Genomic DNA, 13,933 nt, shown 5'->3' with positions numbered 1-13,933 from the left:
AATCAGATAAGGGCTTTTACATGACAAAGCCGCCAATTCTGATACACGCCTGGCTGAAGCCAAGGCCAACAACATGACCACTTTCCACGTGAGATATTTCAATTCCACGGTTTTCAGTGGCTCAAACCAATGTGATTTTAGGAAATCCAACACCACGTTGAGATCCCAAGGTGCCACTGGAGGCACAAAAGGGGGCTGAATATGCAGCACTCCCTTAACAAAAGTTTGAACTTCAGGTAGAGAAGCCAGTTCTCTCTGGAAGAAAATCGATAGAGCCGAAATCTGGACCTTAATGGAACCCAATTTTAGGCCCATAGTCACCCCTGACTGTAGGAAGTGCAGGAAACGGCCCAGCTGAAATTCCTCCGTTGGGGCCTTCCTGGCCTCACACCACGCAACATATTTTTGCCATATGCGGTGATAATGGTTTGCGGTTACTTCTTTCCTAGCTTTAATCAGCGTAGGAATGACTTCCTCCAGAATGCCCTTTTCCTTCAGGATCCGGTGTTCAACCGCCATGCCGTCAAACGCAGCCGCGGTAAGTCTTGGAACAGACAGGGCCCCTGCTGCAGCAGGTCCTATCTGAGCGGCAGAGGCCATGGGTCCTCTGAGATCATTTCTTGAAGTTCCGGGTACCAAGCTCTTCTTGGCCAATCCGGAACAATGAGTATAGTCCTTACTCCTCTTCTCCTTATTATCCTCAGTACCTTTGGTATGAGAGGAAGAGGAGGGAACACATAAACCGACCGGTACACCCACGGTGTCACTAGAGTGTCCACAGCTATCACCTGCGGGTCTCTTGACCTGGCGCAATATCTTTCTAGCTTTTTGTTTAGGCGGGACGCCATCATGTCCACCTGTGGCCTTTCCCAACGGTTTACAATCAGTTGGAAGACTTCTGGATGAAGTCCCCACTCTCCCGGGTGGAGGTCGTGCCTGCTGAGGAAGTCTGCTTCCCAGTTGTCCACTCCCGGAATGAACACTGCTGACAGTGCTAACACGTGATTTTCCGCCCATCGGAGAATCCTTGTGGCTTCTGCCATCGCCGCCCTGCTTATCGTGCCGCCCTGTCGGTTTACATGGGCGACCGCCGTGATGTTGTCTGACTGGATCAGTACCGGCTGGTTTTGAAGCAGGGGTTTTGCCTGACTTAGGGCATTGTAAATGGCCCTCAGCTCCAGAATATTTATGTGCAGGGAAGTCTCCTGACTTGACCATAGTCCTTGGAAGTTTCTTCCCTGTGTGACTGCCCCCCAGCCTCGAAGGCTGGCATCCGTTGTCACCAGGACCCAGTCCTGTATGCCGAATCTGCGGCCCTCTTGTAGATGAGCCCTCTGCAGCCACCACAGCAGAGACACCCTGGTCCTTGGAGACAGGGTTATCAGCCGATGCATCTGAAGATGCGATCCGGACCACTTGTCCAACAGGTCCCACTGAAAGGTTCTTGCATGGAACCTGCCGAATGGAATTGCTTCGTAGGAAGCTAACATCTTTCCCAGGATCCGCGTGCAGTGATGCACCGGCACCTGTTTTGGTTTTAGGAGGCCTCTGACTAGAGATGACAATTCCTTGGCCTTCTCCTCCGGGCGAAACACTTTTTTCTGTTCTGTGTCCAGAACCATCCCCAGGAACAGTAGACGTGTCGTACGGACCAGCTGTGACTTTGGAATATTTAGAATCCAGCCGTGCTGTTGTAGCACCTCCCGAGATAGTGCTACCCCGACCAACAACTGCTCCCTGGACTTCGCCTTTATCAGGAGATCGTCCAAGTACGGGATAATTAAAACTCCCTTCTTTCGAAGGAGTATCATCATTTCGGCCATTACCTTGGTAAAGACCCTCGGAGCCGTGGATAGACCGAACGGCAACGTCTGGAATTGGTAATGACAATCCTGTACCACAAATCTGAGGTACTCCTGGTGAGGATGGTAAATGGGGACATGCAGGTAAGCATCCTTGATGTCCAGTGATACCATGTAATCCCCCTCGTCCAGGCTTGCAATAACCGCCCTGAGCGATTCCATCTTGAACTTGAATTTTTTTATATATGTGTTCAAGGATTTCAAATTTAAAATGGGTCTCACCGAACCGTCCGGTTTCGGTACCACAAACATTGTGGAATAGTAACCCCGTCCTTGTTGAAGTAGGGGCACCTTTACTATCACCTGTTGTGAATACAGCTTGTGAATTGCCTGTAACACTGCCTCCCTGCCTGAGGGAGTGGTTGGTAAGGCAGATTTGAGGAAACGGCGGGGGGGAGACGTCTCGAATTCCAGCTTGTACCCCTGAGATACCACTTAAAGGATCCAGGGATCCACCCGTGAGCAAGCCCACTGATTGCTGAAATATTTGAGACGGGCCCCCACCGTACCTGGCTCCGCCTGTGGAGCCCCAGCGTCATGCTGTGGACTTAGAGGAAGTGGGGGAGGACTTTTGCTCCTGGGAACTGGCTGTATGCTGCAGCTTTTTCCCTCTACCTCTGCCTCTGGGCAGAAAGGACGCGCCCCTAACCCGCTTGCCCCTATTGGGCCGAAAGGACTGTTCCTGATAATACGGTGCTTTCTTTGGCTGTGAGGGAACATGGGGTAAAAATGTAGACTTCCCAGCTGTTGCTGTGGAAACGAGGTCCGAGAGACCATCCCCGAACAACTCCTCACCCTTATAAGGCAGAACTTCCATGTGCCTTTTTGAATCTGCATCTCCTGTCCACTGCCGAGTCCATAACCCTCTCCTGGCAGAAATGGACATTGCACTTATTTTAGATGCCAGCCGGCAAATATCCCTCTGTGCATCCCTCATGTATAAAAGTGCGTCTTTAATATGCTCTACGGTTAGCAATATAGTGTCCCTGTCTAGGGTATCAATATTTTCCGACAGGGAATCTGACCACGCAGCTGCAGCACTGCACATCCATGCTGAAGCAATAGCTGGTCTCAGTATAACACCTGTGTGTGCATATATAGACTTCAGGATAGCCTCCTGCTTTCTATCAGCAGATTCCTTTAGGGCGGCCGTATCCGGAGACGGTAGTGCCACCTTCTTTGACAAGCGTGTGAGCGCTTTATCCACCCTAGGGGATGTTTCCCAACGTGACCTATCCTCTGGCGGGAAAGGGTACGCCATTAGTAACCTCTTAGAAATTACCAGTTTCTTATCAGGGGAAGCCCATGCTTCTTCACACACTTCATTTAACTCTTCAGATGGAGGAAAAGCAACTGGTAGTTTTTTCTCTCCAAACATAATACCCTTTTTTGTGGTACCGGGGGTAACATCAGAAATGTGCAACACATTTTTCATTGCCTCAATCATGTAACGTGTGGCCCTACTGGAAGTTACATTAGTCTCATCGTCGTCGACACTGGAGTCAGTATCCGTGTCGACATCTGTGTCTGCCATCTGAGGTAGCGGGCGTTTTAGAGCCCCTGATGGCTTTTGAGACGCCTGGGCAGGCACAGGCTGAGAAGCCGGCTGTCCCACATTTGGTATGTCGTCAAACCTTTTATGCAAGGAGTCGACACTGTCGCGTAATTCCTTCCACAGCACCATCCACTCAGGTGTCGACCCTGCAGGGGGTGACATCACATTTATCGGCATCTGCTCCGCCTCCACATAAGCCTCCTCATCAAACATGTCGACACAGTCGTACCGACACACCGCATACACACAGGGAATGCTCTGACAGAGGACAGGACCCCACAAAGCCCTTTGGGGAGACAGAGAGAGAGTATGCCAGCACACACCAGAGCGCTATATAACACAGGGATCCCACTATAAATGAGTGTTTTTCCCTTATAGCTGCTTATATAATATATACTGCGCCTAAATTTAGTGCCCCCCCTCTCTTTTTTACCCTTCTGTAGCTTGTACACTGCAGGGGAGAGCCAGGGAGCGTCCTTCCAGCGGAGCTGTGAGGGAAAAATGGCGCCAGTGTGCTGAGGGAGATGGCCCGCCCCTTTTCCGGCGGACTTCTCCCGCTTTTTCTGGAATTCTGGCAGGGGTATTTTTACACCTATATAGCCTTCCTGACTATATATGGTGTAGATTTGCCAGCCAAGGTCTTATATTGCCCCCCCAGCGCCCTGCACCCATCAGTGACCGGAGTGTGAGGTGTGCATGAGGAACAATGGCGCACAGCTGCAGTGCTGTGCGCTACCTTGTTGAAGACTGAAGTCTTCTGCCCAGTGCCAGATTAAGGTCCATATGGGCCTGGAGCTGCAATTTAGGAAGGGCCTATTGTGTGCCTCGGCAGGAGGTGTGACAAGCGCTGTGGTGGTGTGACTAGTGATGTGGGTGTGTGATCAGTCTGGTGTGGTCTAAATAGGGGGTGTGACCTATGCCATGTGAGTGACACAGTCACCACTTACTGACAGACACTACTAACTGACACACACACAACACAAGGCTTACTGACACAATCACCACTTACTGACAGACACTACTTACCGTACTAACACACACACGCACAACACAAAACTTACTGACACAGACACCACTTACTGATAGACATTACTGACTGACACACACGCACAACACAGATAAACTTACTGACACAGACATTACTTACTGACACACACACACAACACAATACTTATACCACTCTCACATCACAATGCCAGGTCCCACCTGGGAATTGGAAATGGGTCCACTCCTGGGTGGGACCCGGCACTTGCCGGGTCAGGTTGCCATCCGTGGGCTGAGATGGAGTCGACATCAGGGGCGGGTGCGGAGGCGGCGCTGGGAGATGAGATCATCTGCGCGCCGCCACTCCCTATGCAGTGAATGGGGCCCCGGGTTGCATCAACCTGGGTGACCCGTTCACACTGCACCTGACCTGGTATTTAACCCGGGAATAACCATTCTTTATTCCCGAGTTGAATTACCGAGTCAGGTGACCCGGAATTCGCCCATGACCCCTTTCACAACACACATCGAAACGTGTCGACCCGGCAATATACCCGGTCTATACCAGGTTATTTTTGCTGTGTGAAAGGGGTATTACTGACACAGACACCACTTACTGACAGACACTACTTACTGACACACACACACACACACACACACACAACACAAAACTAACTGACATAGACACCACTTACTGACAGACACACACACGCAATGCAAAACATACTGCCAAAAATACTACCTACTGACACACACGCACAATACAAAACTTTTTGACACTGACACCACTTACTGACAGACTCTACTTACTGACACACAAACACAACACAAAACTTACTGACACAGACACCATGCAAAATGTACTGACACAGACACTACTTACTGACACACTTCTTACTGACACAGTGGTGCACACAGAATTTTTTTCTCAGTTATACTGTGCCTGCGCGCCGTGGTCACGTCATTGAGGGATGTGACCATGTGACACTAAGTGGAGTGGTTATATGTTATGTGAATCCATGGCACAGACACAGAGACAAGGAAAGCAGGATGTGACACTGATTATAGAATAAAAAATATTATATGTAAGCTGTGTACCCAGCACTCATCCTGTTATGATGTGAATATTTGCTCCAGTGCCCTCCTTTGGTTTTTTAAGCTGTTGACAGAGTACAATGAGGCTGCACTCCCGAGTCTTGCTGGTGCAGTAAGATTTATTAAGTAAGATTTTGGATCAATAAATCTTACTGCACCAGCAAAACTCGGGAGTGCCGCCTTATTGTACTTGTGGGGAGGGGTCCCGACCATTAGAGTTACTCACCGGGGTGTAGTATGAGTTGCCGGCGGCCGGGTCCCCGGCGGCCAGCATACCGGCGCCGTGATCCAGACCGCTGGCTTCCTGACAGCAGGGCGAGCGCAAATGAGCCCCTTGCGGGCTCGCTGCGCTCGCCATGCTGTAGGCATGGTGGCGCACGTAAGCACCACGCTATCTATTCTCCCTCCAGGGAGGTCGTGGACCCCCAAGAGGGAGAAAAGGTGTCGGAATGCTGGTTGTCGGGATTCCGACGCCAGTATACTGTGCGCCGGGATCCCAAAAACTGGTATACTGAATACCATCCACTCACCGCTGGCCCGGCACCCCACCGTCACTTTTTCTCTGCCAGTCTGCCAGGTGCGGGAGGGTGATGACATCACCTTCACGCTCCCAGCAGTCCTTTTCCAGGAAAAGGAAGAAAGTGCTAGCGGTGCCTCCGAGCAAGACCTAGGAGCTTGGTGGTGGTGTTTCACAGTGTGGCGGGGGTATGGTGTACTGTCGGACACTTTCTTAATGGTACGCCGTCCCGGAGCGTACCGCCACACTTGCAGAACTGACTGACACACGCACACAACGCAAAACATACTGACACATACTACTTACTGACACATACGGTACAACACAAAACTTACACAGACACCATTTACTGACAGACACTACTTACAGACACACACAATGCAAAACTTATTGACACAGACACAATACAAAACTTACTGACACTACTTACTGACACACACACAACGCAAAACCTACTGACACTGACACTACTTACTGACAGACACTACTTACTGACACACACACACACACACACACACACACACACACACACACACACACACACACACACCCCTCAAAACTTACTAACATAGAGACCACTTACATAGGAGACCTCAGGGCCTGGTGTGGGCTGCTACTCACATGGTTTTGCATGCCCCCTCAGCTCTGACATCCAGGGACCCAGCTCTCCTAAAAGACAGCAGCCTCCTGTCAAGACCCTTCCCCTCTTTCATGAGGCATGTTATTGTTGGGAAGCTGCAGCAGGAATAGTATTCTGCAGCAAAAGCATTTATGGTTTGATGGACAAGGGGGCAGGGCTTCGGATGGGCACGGGGGCGGGGCCTCTATCTCCGAGGCACCACGAGGTCCTGCCCCCTTGCAACACGAGGTCCTGCCCCCTTGTCCATCAAAACATAAATGCTTTTTCTGCAGCATACCATTCATGCTGCACTTCCCATCGATAACATGCCTCATGAAAGAGGGGAAGGGTCTTGACAGGAGGCTGCTGTCTCGGAGCTATCTCTGAGGCTCCGCCCCTGTACCCGTCCGAAGCCCCGCCCCCTTGCAACACAAAGGTAGTTTCATCATTCCGTGGTGTGGTGCCGGAGGTCAGGACACAGGCTGACCAGTTTGGGGTGGGGGTGAATGAGCAGCCAGAGGTGAGCTGCTGTATGTGCTGACAGGATTTTTTTTTCCCTGTCAGCACTGGCTATTACCTGCACTGCAGGGAGCTCTGTGGGCCTATTTTTAATGGGGGGCTTGGAGCTGCAGCTCCATCCGCCCCATTGTTAATCCGGCCATGCTTCTGCCGCCGATTTTCCGGAACACTTCTTGCTTCTGGCTCTGTAAGGGGGCCGGCGGCGCGGCTCCGGGAACGAACACCAAGGTCGGGTCCTGCGGTCGATCCCTCTGGAGCTAATGGTGTCCAGTAGCCTAAGAAGCCCAAACTACCACCTGTTAGGTAGGTTCGCTTCTTCTCCCCTTAGTCCCTCGCTGCAGTGAGTCTGTTGCCAGCAGATCTCACTGTAAAATAAAAAACCTAAATATACTTTCTTTCTAGGAGCTCAGGAGAGCCCCTAGTGTGCATCCAGCTCAGCAGGGCACAAGAATCTAACTGAAGTCTGGAGGAGGGTCATAGTGGGAGGAGCCAGTGCACACCAGTAGTCTAAAGCTTTCTTTATAGTTGTGCCTAGTCTCCTGCGGAGCCGCTATTCCCCATGGTCCTTACGGAGTCCCAGCATCCACTTAGGACGTTAGAGAAACATTTTTAAATAATAGAAATATGGGATCATAATATAGCCACAATTTAAAGGCGCTGTCATCCTTTCCCACATTTATACATGCACGTGCATGGGGTGTAGTATGGTATCCCGGCGGGCAGCATACCAGCGCTGGGATCCCGACCACCGGCATACCAGCAGCTGGGAGAGCGCAAATGAGACCCTTGCGGGCTCGCTGCGCTCGCCATGCTGCAGGCACGGCGTGCTACGCACACCGCACTATTTATTCTCCCTCCATGGGGGTCGTGGACCCCCAAGAGGGAGAATAGTTGTCGGTATGCCGGGTGTCGGGATTCCGGCGCCGGTATACTGAGCGCCGGGATACCAACTGCCGGCATACTGAATACCACCCCGTGCTTGTATATCTAAACTTGAACGCCCTTTGTAATTAAAACCTGCTCTGGAGTAAAGAGCATATTAATTTAAAACAATTCAAAGAAAAAACAAACTAATGGGAGGGAGAAAAAGAGAAACATAAAAATATAATTTCTAAAGAATGAAAATATACAACCATATCAGTCTCCAGTGTACCGTTCTTCCTCCGGTTCCGGAAGCGGTGGTGCTTGACGTCTTCGTGGAAGTTTTGGTGCTGATGATGGTCCATCCCTTGATACCCTTGGTATAGCTGCAACTGTTCATACCAGGGCTGGTGGAGCAAGGGCATACGGAGTGGTGGTGGTAGCAGTCTAGTTGTCTTGAGGTTGTTAGTGGCATCCCTGGGAGTTTTTCTGCGATTAACTTCAGAGCAGTAACGATGAGGCAGGAGCTTGCCACTGTTTATCTTTGGCTGTCTGCCATGTTGTTTAAAGTGGTTTTCACACGACGGGAGAAATGTACTAGGGTGTGAGAATCAGAAAGTGAGAGATTTTGATAAAATTCTCCTGTTTTTTTTAAAGTGTCAATCATTTACATTGCAAAACCAGGTTGATATTGCCATGTAAATGATTGCCACTTTAAAAAAAAAACAAGAAGAATTTAACCAAAATCTCTCACTTTCAGATTCTCACACCCTATTACATTTCCCCCCATGTGTTGTCCACCAACTTGCACACGGATGTCGTGAGAATCCGAAGCGTGTCCAAGATTGACTGTCGATCTTCTTGTTGGGTCTTCTGTATTTCAGCAAGACTGTTTCCCATTCTGTCTATCATCTTTCCCATGGTGTCCAGTTTGGTGTTGATGACATCATGAAATGTATCCTGTCGCTTCTGCATCTCCGCTGTCAAGGTGTGGACTCTCTGAAACGTGATGGTGGTTGTCCTTGTTGAATGCCTGCCACCACTTGAATTTGTGAAGCTGAAATTAAGAAAAAAAAATGAATACAGCTGTAGCGCCTACTCATTTTTTTTGTGGAAGTAGCGCAATTTTTAAAAAAACATTATTATTACACATGTTGACATAATAACTTACCAATAGGCGTGGAAAGAGGTGGCTGAGGATCCACATCTTCCGAATCTTGCTGCAGTGAATCTGGCCTGAAGTAAGATCCAATCCCTGAGGAAAATCCAAAGCAGTTTTAAAAAGACCACAAAAAAAATGTCTAGTACACTAAATTTTAGCATAGAAAAAAAAATAAGAATTTACTCACCAGTAATTCTATTTCTCGTAGTCCGTAGTGGATGCTGGGACTCCGTAAGGACCATGGGGAATAGCGGCTCCGCAGGAGACTGGGCACAACTAAAAGAAAGCTTTAGACTAACTGGTGTGCACTGGCTCCTCCCACTATGACCCTCCTCCAGACTTCAGTTAGGATACTGTGCCCGGAAGAGCTGACACAATAAGGAAAGATTTTGAATCCCGGGTAAGACTCATACCAGCCACACCAATCACACCGTATAACTCGTGATACAATACCCAGTTAACAGTATGATAACAACTGAGCCTCTCAACAGATGGCTCAACAATAACCCTTTAGTTAAACAATAACTATATACAAGTATTGCAGACAATCCGCACTTGGGATGGGCGCCCAGCATCCACTACGGACTACGAGAAATAGAATTACCGGTGAGTAAATTCTTATTTTCTCTGACGTCCTAAGTGGATGCTGGGAATCCGTAAGGACCATGGGGATTATACCAAAGCTCCCAAACGGGCGGGAGAGTGCGGATGACTCTGCAGCACCGAATGGGCAAACTCTAGGTCCTCCTCAGCCAGGGTGTCAAACTTGTAGAATTTAGCAAATGTGTTTGACCCCGACCAAGTAGCTGCTCGCCAAAGTTGTAGAGCCGAGACCCCTCGGGCAGCCGCCCAAGAAGAGCCCACCTTCCTCGTGGAATGGGCTTTCACTGATTTAGGATGCGGCAGTCCAGCCGCAGAATGTGCCAGCTGAATCGTACTACAGATCCAGCGAGCAATAGTATGCTTTGAAGCAGGTGCACCCAACTTGTTGGGCGCATACAGGATAGATAGCAAGTCAGTCTTTCTGACTCCAGCTGTCCTGGAAACATACATTTTCAGGGCCCTGACTACGTCCAACAACTTGGAAGCCTCCAAGTCTTTAGTAGCCGCAGGCATCACGATAGGTTGGTTCAGATGAAAAGCTGATACCACCTTAGGGAGAAATTGGGGACGAGTCCTCAATTCTGCCCTATCCATATGGAAAATCAGATACGGGCTTTTACATGACAAAGCTGCCAATTCTGATACACGCCTGGCCGAAGCCAAGGCCAACAACATGACCACTTTCCACGTGAGATACTTCAATTCTACGGTTTTAAGTGGCTCAAACCAATGTGACTTTAGGAAATCCAACACCACGTTGAGATCCCAAGGTGCCACTGGAGGCACAAAAGGGGGCTGAATATGCAGCACTCCCTTAACAAAAGTTTGAACTTCAGGTAGTGAAGCCAGTTCTCTCTGGAAGAAAATCGATAGAGCCGAAATCTGGACCTTAATGGAACCCAATTTTAGGCCCATAGTCACCCCTGACTGTAGGAAGTGCAGGAAACGGCCCAGCTGAAATTCCTCCGTTGGGGCCTTCCTGGCCTCACACCACGCAACATATTTTCGCCATATGCGGTGATAATGGTTTGCGGTTACTTCTTTCCTAGCTTTAATCAGCGTAGGAATGACTTCCTCCGGAATGCCCTTTTCTTTCAGGATCCGGTGTTCAACCGCCATACCGTCAAACGCAGCAGCGGTAAGTCTTGGAACAGACAGGGCCCCTGCTGCATCAGGTCCTGTCTGAGCGGTAGAGGCCATGGGTCCTCTGAGATCATTTCTTGAAGTTCCGGGTACCAAGCTCTTCTTGGCCAATCCGGAACAATGAGTATGGGAGGTCATTCCGAGTTGTTCGCTCGCAAGCGGATTTTAGCAGATTTGCTCATGCTAAGCCGCCGCATACTGGGAGTGAATCTTAGCATCTTAAAATTGCGAACGATGTATTCGCAATATTGCGATTACACACCTCGTAGCAGTTTCTGAGTAGCTCCAGACTTACTCGGCATCTGCGATCATTTCACTGCTTGTCGTTCCTGGTTTGACGTCACAAACACACCCAGCGTTCGCCCAGACACTCCTCCGTTTCTCCGGCCACTCCTGCGTTTTTTCCGGAAACGGTAGCGTTTTTTCCCACACGCCCATAAAACGGCCTGTTTCCGCCCAGTAACACCCATTTCCTGTCAATCACATTACGATCGCCAGAACGATGAAAAAGCCGTGAGTAAAATTACTAAGTGCATAGCAAATTTACTTGGCGCAGTCGCAGTGCGAACATTGCGCATGCGCATTAAGCGGAAAATCGCTGCGATGCGAAGATTTTTACCGAGCGAACAACTCGGAATGAGGGCCATAGTTCTTACTCCTCTTCTCCTTATTATCCTCAGTACCTTTGGTATGAGAGGAAGAGGAGGGAACACATAAACCGACCGGTACACCCACGGTGTCACTAGAGCGTCCACAGCTATCGCCTGCGGGTCTCTTGACCTGGCGCAATATCTTTCTAGCTTTTTGTTTAGGCGGGACGCCATCATGTCCACCTGTGGCCTTTCCCAACGGTTTACAATCAGTTGGAAGACTTCTGGATGAAGTCCCCACTCTCCCGGGTGGAGGTTGTGCCTGCTGAGGAAGTCTGCTTCCCAGTTGTCCACTCCCGGAATGAACACTGCTGACAGTGCTAACACGTGATTTTCCGCCCATCTGAGAATCCTTGTGGCTTCTGCCATCGCCGTCCTGCTTCTCGTGCCGCCCTGTCGGTTTACATGGGCGACTGCCGTGATGTTGTCTGACTGGATCAGCACCGGCTGGTTTTGAAGCAGGGGTTTTGCCTGACTTAGGGCATTGTAAATAGCCCTCAGTTCCAGAATATTTATGTGCAGGGAAGTCTCCTGACTTGACCATAGTCCTTGGAAGTTTCTTCCCTGTGTGACTGCCCCCCAGCCTCGAAGGCTGGCATCCGTGGTCACCAGGACCCAGTCCTGTATGCCGAATCTGCGGCCCTCTTGAAGATGAGCACTCTGCAGCCACCACAGCAGAGACACCCTGGTCCTTGGAGACAGGGTTATCAGCCGATGCATCTGAAGATGCGATCCGGACCACTTGTCCAACAGGTCCCACTGAAAGGTTCTTGCATGGAACCTGCCGAATGGAATTGCCTAGTAAGAAGCTACCATCTTTCCCAGGATCCGCGTGCAGTGATGCACCGACACCTGTTTTGGTTTTAGGAGGCCTCTGACTAGAGATGACAGCTCCTTGGCCTTCTCCTCCGGGAGAAACACTTTTTTCTGTTCTGTGTCCAGAACCATCCCCAGGAACAGTAGACGTGTCGTAGGGACCAGCTGTGACTTTGGAATATTTAGAATCCAGCCGTGCTGTTGTAGCACCTCCCGAGATAGTGCTACCCCAACCAACAACTGCTCCCTGGACCTCGCCTTTATCAGGAGATCGTCTAAGTACGGGATAATTAAAACTCCCTTCTTTCGAAGGAGTATCATCATTTCGGCCATTACCTTGGTAAAGACCCTCGGAGCCGTGGATAGACCGAACGGCAACGTCTGGAATTGGTAATGACAATCCTGTACCACAAATCTGAGGTACTCCTGGTGAGGATGGTAAATGGGGACATGCAGGTAAGCATCCTTGATGTCCAGTGATACCATGTAATCCCCCTCGTCCAGGCTTGCAATAACCGCCCTGAGCGATTCCATCTTGAACTTGAATTTTTTTATATATGTGTTCAAGGATTTCAAATTTAAAATGGGTCTCACCGAACCGTCCGGTTTCGGTACCACAAACATTGTGGAATAGTAACCCCGTCCTTGTTGAAGTAGGGGCACCTTTACTATCACCTGCTGGGAATACAGCTTGTGAATTGCCTCGATCACTGCCTCCCTGCCTGAGGGAGTTGTTGGCAAGGCAGATTTGAGGAAACGGCGGGGGGGAGACGTCTCGAATTCCAGCTTGTACCCCTGAGATACTACTTGAAGGATCCAGGGATCCACCCGTGAGCGAGCCCACTGATCGCTGAAATTTTTGAGACGGGCCCCCACCGTACCTGGCTCCGCCTGTGGAGCCCCAGCGTCATGCGGTGGACTTAGAGGAAGCGGGGAAGGACTTTTGCTCCTGGGAACTGGCTGTATGCTGCAGCTTTTTCCCTCTACCTCTGCCTCTGGGCAGAAAGGACGCGCCTTTAACCCGCTTGCCCTTATGGGGCCGAAAGGACTGTACCTGATAATACGGTGCATTCTTTGGCTGTGAGGGTACATGGGGTAAAAATGCAGACTTCCCAGCAGTTGCTGTGGAAACTAGGTCCGAGAGACCATCCCCGAACAACTCCTCACCTTTATAAGGCAAAACTTCCATGTGCCTTTTTGAGTCTGCATCACCTGTCCACTGCCGAGTCCATAACCCTCTCCTGGCAGAAATGGACATTGCACTTATTTTAGATGCCAGCCGGCAAATATCCCTCTGTGCATCTCTCATGTATAAGACTGCGTCTTTAATATGCTCTACGGTTAGCAATATAGTGTTCCTGTCTAGGGTATCAATATTTTCCGACAGGGAATCTGACCACGCAGCTGCAGCACTGCACATCCATGCTGACGCAATAGCTGGTCTCAGTATAATACCTGTGTGTGTATATACAGACTTCAGGATAGCCTCCTGCTTTCTATCAGCAGGTTCCTTTAGGGCGGCCGTATCCGGAGACGGTAGTGCCACC

The sequence above is a fragment of the Pseudophryne corroboree genome, chromosome 7 (genome assembly GCF_028390025.1).
Source record: "Pseudophryne corroboree isolate aPseCor3 chromosome 7, aPseCor3.hap2, whole genome shotgun sequence".
NCBI classification, from domain to species: Eukaryota; Metazoa; Chordata; class Amphibia; order Anura; family Myobatrachidae; genus Pseudophryne; species Pseudophryne corroboree.
This window is presented reverse-complemented; position numbering follows the sequence as displayed.